Raw genomic sequence first — 12544 nt, 5'->3', positions numbered from 1 at the left:
CTGTCACTTGAGCCACAGCGCCGCTTCTGGCCGTTTTTTCTGTATATGTGGTGCTGGGGAATCGAACCTAGGGCCTCGTGTATCCGAGGCAGGCACTCTTGCCACTAGGCTATATCCCCAGCCCCTGATTTTTGGTTTTTGTGCTGTCCCTGAGCTTATTTGCTCATGGCTAGTACTCTTATCACTTTAGCCACAATTCCACCTATGGCTTTTCTGGTGGTTATTTGAATGAAGATGAGTCTCAAGGGCTTTCTTGCCCAGGAAGGCTTCAAACTTTGATCCTCAGACCTCAGCCTTCTTTTGAATAGCTAGGATTATAGGGGTGAGCCACCAGTGTCCAGCAGGATATCCACTCTTAATACTCTTAATCAAAATAGTTACATGTTGATGTAAATCTAAATATACCTGACATGATAAATTATAAAGGACTCTAGGTATTCACACATAGTGAGACCAAGATACTAAAAGGCACAATACCTATGTACCTCTGATCATACAAAATAATATTTACTGAAATAAACTTCAAGAAATGGAAAAGGAGTTTCTTGTTTGTTCATTTGCATGTCTTTGGGAGGGTAAAAGGAGGCACAGAAATGAAAGAACAAAGGGTAAACAAACCCAGCAGTGGTAGTCACTAGACACTATGTTCTCAAACCACTGTTTGAGAGCTTGTAGGTGGGTATGTAATTTGTTTTATGTTTAAGTATAACTACTTAAAGATAATAATAAAAATGATAGCAAAATAGTACTAGAAGTTTTAGCCAAGAGAAAGAAATACAAGGCATAAAAATAGGACGGGAAAAAGTCCAATTACCATTGTTAGCAGGTGATTTGATTCTGTATATTAAAAAAAGAAAAAAAATCTAGAAGATTCCAATAAAGCTACAGGACACAAAGTAACATGTAAAAATCAATAACATCTTTTTTCTTATATATCAATAATCTTGCTGAGAAAGAAATCATAAGAGCAATCACAACCAACCACAACCAACCGGGGAATAAGTGTAATAAAGGAAGTAAAAGACCTCTACAGTCAGATTTAGAAACACCAATGAAAGAAACTGGAAACACACACAATAGAAAGGTCTCTCAGGTTGATGAGTCAAAACCTGAGAGACCTTCCTATTGTGTGTTAAAACATTAACACTACTCAAAGCAAATCACAGACTGAATGCAATCCCTTATTAATAAATACATCAATGACATTTCTAAACAAAAATCAGAGCTACAATAACTAAAACAGCATGGTACTGCCATAAAATAAACAGATACACCAATGGAATAAAGATCTCAGAAATGCACTCATATCTATCTATAGTCAATTGGCTCTCAATGAAGGTGCTAACATCAATCATCTGAGAAATGATAGCCTTTTCAATAAATGACACTGAGAGAAAACTGGGTTTCCATAAGCAGAAGATTGAAATCTAAACCAGATCTATCATCTAATCAACTCAAAATAGATAAGACAATCTACAAGTAAAACTTGAAAATATGAAACTACTAGAAAACATGGGAGTCTACTTAAGATTATCTATAAAAAATAAATTTCTGGGGGCTGGGGATATGGCCTAGTGGCAAGAGAGCTTGCCTCGTATACATGAGGCCCTGGGTTTGATTCCCCAGCACCACATATACAGAAAACGGCCAGAAGTGGCGCTGTGGCTCAAGTGGCAGAGTGCTAGCCTTGAGCAAATGGAAGCCAGGGACAGTGCTCAGGCCCTGAGTCCAAGGCCCAGGACTGGCCAAAAAATAAAAAATAAAAAAAATAATAAATTTCTGGGTAAGTTCCCCAAAGCAGCAAAAAGGCAAAAAAGAAGAAATAGATTATAACAATCTAAAAGCTACTGAACAATGAAGCAAACAATCAACAGAACAAAGAGACAACCTACAGAATGGAAGATCTTTGCAAAATATTCATCCAAACAAACATTATTCAAATATGTAAGGAACTCAGGAAAAAAAAAACCCAAAACAAACTAATAGCAAATGCCCAAATAATGTGATTTGATAACAGGCAAAGAATCCAAATGGGTCAAGAACAAAAATGGCAAGGTAGGTGTAGTGGTATATATGTGTACTCCCAACAAACAGATGGCTGAAGCAGGTGTATTATCAAGTGTGAGCAAAATTCTGTCTCAAAAACAAAACAAAAAGACTGTAAATGGCCAACAAATACATGAAAAAAAAATGCTGGGTATCTGAAATCAAGGGAATGCAAATAACAACCACAATGAAATGACACTTATTAAAAATATAGCCAGATGCTGGTGGCTCACGCCTGTAATTCTAGCTACTCAGGAGGCTGAGACTATGAGATTCTTTATCTCCAATTAGCCACTAGAAAATCAGAATTGGAGCTGTGGCTCAAAGTGGTACAGCACTAGCTCAGAAGAGCTCAGGGACAGCACCCAGACCCTGAGATCAAGCACCACTACTATCACCACCAACAAAAAGTTACAAGTGCAGGCAATGATATGGATAAAAGGTAACTCTTACACCATTGGTGGGAACATAAATTGGTATAGCCATTATAGAGAACTGAATGGACATTCCTTTACAGATTAAAAATCTACCATATGATCTTGCAATTGCACTTCTGGGTATATATTCTAAGGAAAAGAAGTCAATGTTCCAAAGCACTATTCAGAATAGCAAATAGCACTAGTCAGAATAGCCAAGATATGGGAACAACCTAGATGACAGATGGATAAGGAAAGGGAATATATAGACAAGAGTGCATTATTCAGCAATAAAGAATAAAATTGTAGCCTGGGCATGGTAATATCTGCTAATAATTGCAATTATTCAGGAAAGAGCAATCAGGAGGGTCACATCTCAAGGTCAGCCTGGGAAAAAATGTTAGCAAGACTTCATCTCAACATGTAAGTGAGTATGATAGTGGTAACTGTAATTCCAGCCAAACAGAAGTCACAAGGGTAAAAGAATCCTTACTCAAACCTGGCTCCATGTCAAAACAGGAAACCCCATTTGAAAAATAACTAAAGCAAACAAGGGTTAGAAGCGTGGCTCACATAGTGGAGTTCTTACCTGGTAAGTGCAAGGCTCTGAATTCAAATCCCATATCACCATAAAAAAAGACACCAAAATATATGAAATTAAGACATTATATTAAACCTAATAAGTCAAATACGGAAAGACAAACATTCCATATTTTTACTCATTAAGTGAATGCTTAAAAAAGTCCATCTGAACATAGTATAGTAATTAATAGAGCTTGAGAAGACTGTGACTAAAGATAGACTAAGGCTGGATAACAGGTACCAGAAAGAACAGATTGCAGTGCTGCATGGCACAATGGTATGGCTAGAGTTCAGAGAAACCTATCATATATTTTATGGAGAACTAGAAGAAAGGAACTTGACTGGGAACATAAAAGAGGAAATGGAAATGTCAATTGTCCTGATTTGCTCAGTATAAGATATATGCTTATGTAAGAATGATTACAAGTTTAAAAGTTCAACTTAGCATTCATGTTAAAGTCAAGAAAGACACATTCTTAAATATAAAAAAGCACTCACATACTACCAATGTGCTGTGGTCCGAATGTTTTTATGTCCTTAACAGAAAATCCTAACCTGCAAGGTGATGCTATTAGGAGGTAGGCTGGCTCTTAGAGAGGTGATTATGTCCTAAGGCTGCAGATTTCAGAAAAGAATACAGAGCTTGTCAGCCTTTCACTGTGTGGTGTGGACTTACATTCAAACAATAGCTGTTTATGAACCAGGAAGTAGAACCTCACCTCATCTGCAGAAGTTCAAGGAATCTTCACTTTGAGTTTCCAGCCTCCAGAACTGTACAAAATACATTTCAATTGTTTATAAGCTATTTAGTTTGCTTTTCGAGGCAGGGTCTTGCTGCATGGTCAAAGCTGGCTTCCACCCAGTGATCCCCCTGCGTCTGCCCTTCCCAGTGTTGTGGTTATAGATATGTGCTATCACATCTGCTATATGGTACACCATCTGCTATATGATAGTAAGTTATAGCAGCTTGAACAGTCTAAGTAACAACACATACACATTCTTCCTGACCAAATTATCTTTAATGAGGGACAAAGAAGTCAAAATGAAAAATTGTGAGCATGAGAATGATAGTTTAAATTGGCTGACACCAGTGTGCTCCTTTAAGTTATACAATAGTAAACAACTTCAACTTTTACAGTTCAAAGTTGTAACTTCCTATTGTTAAGTACATTAACGTGTCCAAAATCCAGATAGCATGTTGACAGAAAAGAACACAATTTCAATATCTATGATAAGATACTATCACTTTTGATAGTGTTTTTGTTCATGTCATTGTGATTTCTCCTTCTCTAAGTCTGTCTCTTCCTTACCACTGAATTAAGACACTTGAGAGGGCTTCTTTAATTAAAATTCACATCACATCTACATCATGTCATCGTCTGTATGCACATAACCTTTAATATATCAAAACATATGAATTAGCACAAACATACTTGTAATTTCTTAACACTTGGGTAACCAGGCATAGAACAGCAGATGCTGTGTGAGGCTGAGGCAGCAGAGCTGACTCTGCTATATTCACTCACTGCAGCCAGAGACCAAATACTTCACAATAAATATTTATGAACTATCTTCTATTGCCCAATATTAGTGAAAGAAATTTCTTTCTTCTTTTTCAACAGGTTTATAAACTCTAGGAACAGAACCTAAGCACTTTTTTTTTCATTTCTACCTTCTGACTACCTAAATTATACTGATATAAAAATAGTTACTAAACAATTTAACATGCTTTTTACTGATCAAATCCTGATTAGTAAACTGTCAGAACTGTAACCCTTTGGCACCTAAAATTGGCCAAATAAATGGCCACTGACTAAAAGCAATTTACAAACAAGTTAATTACTATCTAAATAGGCTAGTGGGTCATGCCTATAATTGTAGCTGCTCAACAGACAGATCTGAACGGTCATGGAAAAGTTGATAGGAGGAAGTCTAACGAATCTGCATGAAAACTGGAAGGCTCCAGTGTACTAAAATATATTTTAAAAGTTAGTAGGTCCAAGAAAAAGACTTCAGAGGAATTCACAGTTGAGATCATTGTCTCAACTAGGAAAAGTGCTTAGTAGAAACTGAAAGTTGTTACTGAGGATCTAGCTTTGTAATCCACATTTAGAATAATCTGGAAAGATGAAACATAATTGGAAGATTGCTTTTTTGCCACCAACTACCCTGACATCTCTGGTTCTTGAGCTCTGCTCTATCAATATATCCCTACACCTTACCTCAGGAACCCTACTACATTGTTCATACATTTACATCACTAATTTTTAGTACTTGCAGCTTCCTTATGATGTCCTACTTAATGACCATAACTTTACATATTTTTCTCACTTCTGGACTCTAATTCTACCCCTCCCGGGCTTTCAACTTATGCAACATAATATCATTTTCACCATTTCACATCCTCTTACTTTTTTCTTACCCAGGTTAGATTTAATGGTTCTATTAGTTTGCTTAACAAAATATCATAGGCTGAGTGCGCTTTAAAAACAAGTATTTATTTCTCACAATTCCAGAGGCTGGGAATTCTAAGACCAAGGTGCTTGCAAATTTGGTTCCCAGTAAGGGGCTTCTTTTATCTGCAAAAACATTACTCTGTCAGGACACTGGCTGTGTCTTTAAGCACCTAAGAAAGCTCTGGTGTGTCTTTTTCTTAGAGAAGACACTCATTGTGGAGGCTCTCCCTTTTTGATCCCATTTAAACCATATCATCTCCCCAAGCTTTATCTCTTAGTACAATCACAGTAGGGGCTAGAGCTAGGTGTGAATCAAGTACATCTGTAACAACAGTCTATCATTCATAATTATCCTACTTCTGTCAAATCCAATCTACTATCTGAAACGTGAAAACATGTCTGAAGGTGCAAAAATATGCTTGATAAGAAAATAATGAGCATATATGTTAAACCAAAGAAGTACACATGCGAAAGTACGTGTTTATTTTATACTAAGGGGAATGCAATTGAATCTGTTTCAAATTAGAGGCTTTGTTTGTGATTTAACTAGTTACACTGGTGTTTATTGTGCAAAGTATATTTCAGAAAATGTGATTTGATCACTGAGTACCAGAACCCTGTTGTACTATGAGCTCATTGTATTTTTGGACCCAACTTTAAAACATGTCTCTTAAAAATCTGCATCTAGAACTGACATGTTTGCCATGCTTTATAAGGTGTGTCACACAGTGTATATTATTCCCTAACTATATATGCCAGCCTTTTGGCAAACACAAAATCACAAGCCAATAACGATCTAATTTCTCTTATTTTTACTAATGAGTCAATGACCATGCAATCTACTTGGGAGCTCAATCTATTATAAGAATTTCAGTATTTTGGGTTGGGAATATGGCCTAGTGGCAAGAGTGCTTGCCTAGTATACATGAAGCCCTGGGTTTGATTCCTCAGCACCACATACATAGAAAATGGCCAGAAGTGGTGCTGTGGCTCAAGTGGCAGAATGCTAACCTTGAGCAAAAAGAAGCCAGGGACAGTACTCAGGTCCTGAGTTCAAGGCCCAGGACTGGCAAAAAAAAAAATTTTTTTTCATTATTTCAAGGCATAAAGAGCTACTAGTTAAAATTCAAGGGTATCAAATAATGTAATTTACCTGGTCCAAAGAAGTTACGGTCTATGTAGAAACACAAATGGGGCTTTCAGATTTATAAGGCTCACTTCAAAATAATCTTTACTTATAAAGTGAAACTACTGACTGAAGTCATTTTATCACTGGCTCCTGTAGGTTCTGAACTAGCCACATCCCACCCCTCTCCCAGGAGTGTTCCTATTTTGTGAAACCTCTACTCTCACCTCTATTCTTTAGCTACTGCTTCACATGCTTAAGGCTAAGCTACTCTTTCACCCACATACTGCTAATTCCCAGGGGAAATAGAGCCTTGAAAGCATGCAAAACATCTTCTAGACTATCAAATTTCTACTATTATGTACCTGAATTATTTTTACTCAAGAGACACATAGCCAGAAAGTTTTGAAGACAAGTTATTACAATGGGTTTTTGACTAATGAAATGTACTCATTATTTTCCTAGTTAGGCTGCATGATAACTGGTGTCCCATGTTTTTAATAAGCTTCCAATTTCTACTAAACCAGTAGCAAGCCAAAAATTCAAAAGAACATTCAGGCCTGGGGATGGTGGCTCAACTGAAAGAGCACTCGCTTAGCAATGACAAAGCCCTAAATTCAAATCTCAGAGAGGAAAATAGAGAAGAGGTTGGAGGATGGGAGGGAGGGAGAAAGGGAGGAAGAGGAAAGAGTGATGGGAAGGAGGGAAAAATGGACACAAAGAGAACCAGTCACTCATAGAGGACAGAAAAACTATACCAAAACCCTAAGGATTACACAATGATTTCCTACAGGGACTGATGTGTGTTGGACCATACTGTCAAAGTGGCAAAGCAGATTGCACAACAGCCTGGACCTTTTGTGGAGCTAGCTCTTATTCTGGACCCATCTTTGGGAAGCTCCCAACAGGGGCTAGAATACCACACTCAAATGAGGAATTCATTATCTTTAAGATCAGAAAGCCCCACAAGACCTAGCTTCATTCTATTGTACACTAGCAGATCCTTAAGAAATTTGAGGTGGAAGATGCCAGAGTTTTGTTGGATTTATTACCTACTTATGTGCTAATATTTTACCAGTTCTGAAATAGTTGCTACTTCTCATCTGCTAGATCTAATCGGCCTAATGACATTACTGTAATTAAATGGGTCAGCGCAATGTTTTTTGGAAAAGAAAGGTAACCAAGACTGAGGCTGCTAAAAGAGTGCCACAAACAAACTGATGTAGGCAACTCAAGTTTATTGTCACCAGTTCTGAAGGTTAGAAGTCCTAGATTAAGATGCTGGTAAGGTTGGTAATACAACCAACCTTAATAATCCACCATTATTTCCAATACTTAATCTGGTTTGTGCTTTTGAGCTCTGTGAAGAATCCATCCTATGTCTCTCCCCTTGCTGCTGATGGTTTGCTGGAGTCTTTGGAATTCCATGGCTTGTGGAAGCAACATCCCAATTTCTGCTTTCACTTTCACGTGCCATTCTCTGTGCGCATGCCTGTGTCCAAACTTCTCTTTTCACCAGGACATCTGTTACTCCACTTACTCCAACTTACTCCACTATTGCCCATATTAAATAATTCATATCCACACCAGCCTTTTCCTCACATGGAGGAATTTCAATATATAAATTCTAAGGGGGCAAAAATCAAACCCATGAGAGGTCCCTATGGCCTGCGTGAGGCCACAGAGCTGAACTGTTGATAAAAAAACTTGGAGGACAGTGAAAATATATTACTGATTATGCCACATGAAAGCAAATTGCTTTTGATGGTCTTTAATAGAGAGTACTAAGAAAAAGTATTTGGTCATTCAAACTACTAGGGAATACATAAATTTGCTTAAGCAGTGAAATGACATCTGGAATAGCAGCCCAAATTAGTTACCACCATTAAGCTTATGAGAATCCACTATTATTTGCTAAACTCATTTTTTTTTGTGCATAGGTCAAAAGATATGTACCCTGAAAATACATTAACTCCTGCAATCCAAAAGTATGGAAATGCTTTTCACTTGCTATTTTCCTAAAAAGAGGCAGTTCTAGTGGCTTCTCCTTGGACTTTCCTACCACAACAGACTTCACTCCACAGACCAGGAAGCCAGTGTGGGGCTTGTAACAGTTCTTGAATATACCTACACCAAAGAACTCGAGAAATAACCCTGGAATGAATACAAGGACCCAATAGTTCACACAAGGTGAACTCAAGCTAAAACTCTATTGACCACGTAAGCTCTATAAGCTCTTACTCTCAACAGTTGATCACAATGACATTCCAAGTGCCTGTAATTATTGTTGATTCAGCGTTGGTATTCAGTAATCTCTGAAAAGTCTAATTATTTCTTTTTTTTTTTTTCAAATGCATAGTCCATGGTAAAAATCTGTAGGTCCCTTTAGGAAAGGCTAGGAGAGAAATTAATGGTATACATCTGAGTCAGTAGAGTTCTTCAACATTCTAGGTGTTCTGAATATGAAAACTACATTTGGGAATGGACTAAAGAAACATGATCAAATGCCATCACAAGACCTTTGCTACCCAGGATATGGTTGTCTCCAATGTATTTAAGGTAGCAGCAGCTCCCAGTCTAAGTTCTGCCCACACAGAAGCAACCTTGAAACCCTTTAAGGATGCCAGCACTCCCCTAACAAATTTGATTCTCATAGTTATGATGAAAAGTATGTTCCTTGGCCTCTCCCACCATAAACAAGCAAATCTTACAAGACAAATTTACTCCAACACTCCAATTTTCCTAAGCCTCTGCATTCCTTCCTATACAGTATACTAAGGCAAGCCTGGTATTTGAACTTCATGTACAGTAAGTTACCTTATGATACAAATTTCAGCTAATTAACCAATCAGTCCTTTCTAACCCCGTACAACATTGACTCTAGAAGCTCTGCTTAGTGGGTCCAGATCAATAAAGTCAGCCTAATCTAACTTTAAGTTCCTTCCAAGTATTAGCCCATGCCTTCCCCTCACCTCACTCTACAGTGCTTGGGATGTTAGGCAGGCAGTCTACTACTGAACTACACATCCATCCCATCCTCTTAATGTCCATTTCCACACATACCCCCAGATTTCCCTCTGTATAAGCAGAATCCATTATGCGATGCTTGCTCATTTTGCATCCTATTCTTTAGGGATACCCTCATTCAGTTACAGGTCTAAAAGTAAAGGAGTGAGGAAAACCAGCAGGGTCTTGCAAGGCAACTACCACAGGGAAAGATCTTCAGGCAAAAGCAAAACAGGGTTAATCCTGTCAAATAGAGGTTGCAGAACTGCCTTTTTGGGCAAACAAGACTGGACAAAACTTGGGAGCTCCTTACCTTAAGAATCTCTAGAACCACTCAGTACAGAATATAGGGCAGTAAGGATTCCCTCACAGTAGAAACTAGTAAGAAATACTGATATACAGTACTATAGCCAACTTAGTTGATACAAGTTCCTCACCACACATAGTAAACTTACGGACTTATAAACCAAATGTTACTGGAGGAAAAGCCTCTTAATTATTTTATCTGCATAATGCTTTCCAGTATGGACACTATGTTAACAAGCAAAACAGTTCTTCCAAGAGTACTTGGAGAAAAAAATTCCACAAACATTTAAACATTGTTAGGAAGCACCAACACTGTATCTACATTTCAAAGACAATTTTATGTTATAAAAACTTTCAAACTTCATCTCTAACTTTCAACCTTCAACTCTGCAAGAGAAATCACTTTTGAAATTGCACCTGTAAGAACTCACTTTCTTAAAAATGGTTTGAAATAAATCCCCTATATCACTTAAGAATATCAGACATTAAAAAAAAAACTTTTGTCAAGGCACCTAAGTTAGGTCACTGAACAAAATATGAACTGTGTCCTGAAAGAACTGATATTCTGGCAAGATAACATCCTTATCCAGCTATTTTCTCTCTTAACATAAACCAAGGGTTAAGTACCAAAACATTTCTTGGAAAAATCTATGTGCTAGACAACTTCCAGTTCTGAGCATGGACTTCTGGCAGGCACTGTTTCATTATTAACACAAAGTATGTCTCTGCAGTCTGGGTCCAAAACCTGGTTCTACTACTTACTAGCTGCATGACCTTAGCCAAGACAGTTAATTCTCATCTGGAAAAAAAAATTGCAACTACCATACTAGCTTACATAGTAACTAAATGCAAACATGCAAAGCACATAGGTTGGGGCATACAAAGTATTGAGCTATTACTATTAGCTATTGCTATTAATCAATTTCTAGAAAAAAAAAGACAACAGTGGAGAAAATACCACAAATTACTGTTAAAGCATTTCTATCTGGCCCATTTACTTCCTGCATTACTACTTTCTAGAGTCCTTTCTATGCCCTTAACTGATTTTATATGACTTCTAGTTAAGTTGTACAAAAGCTACAACTTGAAATCTCTATGTATCTCATGAACATCTACTCATCATGTGTTTGTACGAATATGTAGTTAATAAGACTTTAATCTAAATGAGAAAAAATCAAAATTTAGCAGAGTAGTGCATCCATGAAATCCTAGCTTAGGGGGCAAAGTAAGAAGGATCACAAGAACTGGAAGCAAGATTGGCCTATATAGGTGAGCTGCAGTCAAAAACAATTTTTTTGCAACCCCAAATTAGACTCATTTTCTTAATTACAACACGAAGAAAACAAATGGAACCAGTAAATATGGGTCATGCAGTCGCTTGGCTCTAACACCTGAATAGGTACACATTCAGTTTTTAGGACCTATACCTTTGCAGCCAACAATATTTATGACGTAAACTCTCATCCTAAGTGCTTCTTTTTTTTTTTTTAAAGAGAGAAACTGATTTCTGGTCCTTGTTATCAGTAAAAGTATCATTTGGTCCCAAGTTTACAGGGGGTAATAACCTTAGAAAGACTCACAATTTGTAAGTGACCAGATCGAGAGGTACTTGCCTTCCCCAAAGCCAATTCCATTAATATAACTACAGAGAAGGCAGGCTGGTCAAAGATATTTTCAAAGCTACTTTGAAGGGATCAATTTTAGTTAAGAAATTCATTAAAGTGGAAAGGTCCTGGAACACAACACTAGCAGGTAGTGTATCAACAAACCACCTTAATCCACAAGTAGTTTTAATTCCAATCTCGGGGTGAGGGCCATGAAAGTACATTTCCTCCTTTCCTCAACTAATACCGAAGTCCAACCAAAGCAATGCCAAGACCTGGGATGTTTCTCAAGACCTCGGATGGTCGCCCTTTTCCCCAATCTGACTGACGTGAAGGGAATGGACTCCCGGGGAGGGTGGCATGGCACGGCTTTCCACGGGAGGCGATAGGAAATGGCCTGTTAAAAGCTCGGTAACGGCGGGGGTTCCCAGGCCCCTCGGCCGGCGACGGCGAGCGGAGGGTGAAGAACTACAGGCCAGCGGGGTGAAGCCGGCGGCAAGGGCAGGCGGTGCTCGCCAGGGCTCGAGCACGACCGCCGAGGGCGGGGTGACCTCTCTCGGCCGCAGGGGGCGGCGAGACCGGGACTGCGGGGCCGGGACTGCGGGGAGGCGGGGGAACCCCCGCCAAGATGACCGGCGCTTCCACAGCCCGAGAGCGGCCCGCGCCAGGCAGTTGCGGGCTCCGCGCCTGGGTCCCGGGCCCTGACACACGCCCGGGAGCGAAGGTGCCCTCTGGACCCTGCCCGCGGCGGCCCCACGCGCGGGACTGGGCCCCAACTACCTCCGAGGACGTCGGGGCGGCCGCTGCGCCCGGGCGCGCCGTCCGCACCGCAGCTCCTCAGGCGCCACCGCAGCGTTTCCGTCCAGCAGGCGGGCCTGGCCGAGCGAGGGTCAACGCGCCGAACGCACAGGCTCGGCTCGGACGCCCCAGGACCCACTAGCCGCGCCCACGAGCCGCGTGCTCGTGCCGCTCGTGCTACCCGTGCCTGCTCCGCGCCTCCAC

At 39.5% G+C, this 12544-nt stretch overlaps 1 protein-coding gene across 2 annotated transcripts in view; it reads right to left on the bottom strand.

Moving 5' to 3' along the window:
* The window catches only part of Fam210a (family with sequence similarity 210 member A), a 29648-nt gene extending 17141 nt beyond the window's left edge, over nt 1-12507 (bottom strand). Inside the window, exon 1 of one of the 2 annotated variants that reach the window (XM_048363768.1) lies at nt 12323-12507. The gene's annotated coding sequence lies outside the window, so the exon portion shown is untranslated. The remainder of the gene's footprint in view (nt 1-12322) is intronic. The other variant, XM_048363767.1, reaches the window with a different exon arrangement.
* Between the last annotated feature and the right edge of the window lie 37 nt (nt 12508-12544).

Source organism: Perognathus longimembris, chromosome 15, assembly GCF_023159225.1.
Source record: "Perognathus longimembris pacificus isolate PPM17 chromosome 15, ASM2315922v1, whole genome shotgun sequence".
NCBI lineage: Eukaryota > Metazoa > Chordata > Mammalia > Rodentia > Heteromyidae > Perognathus > Perognathus longimembris.
The sequence above is the reverse complement of the archived record's forward strand: the minus strand, read 5'-3'. Positions and strand labels throughout refer to the sequence as shown.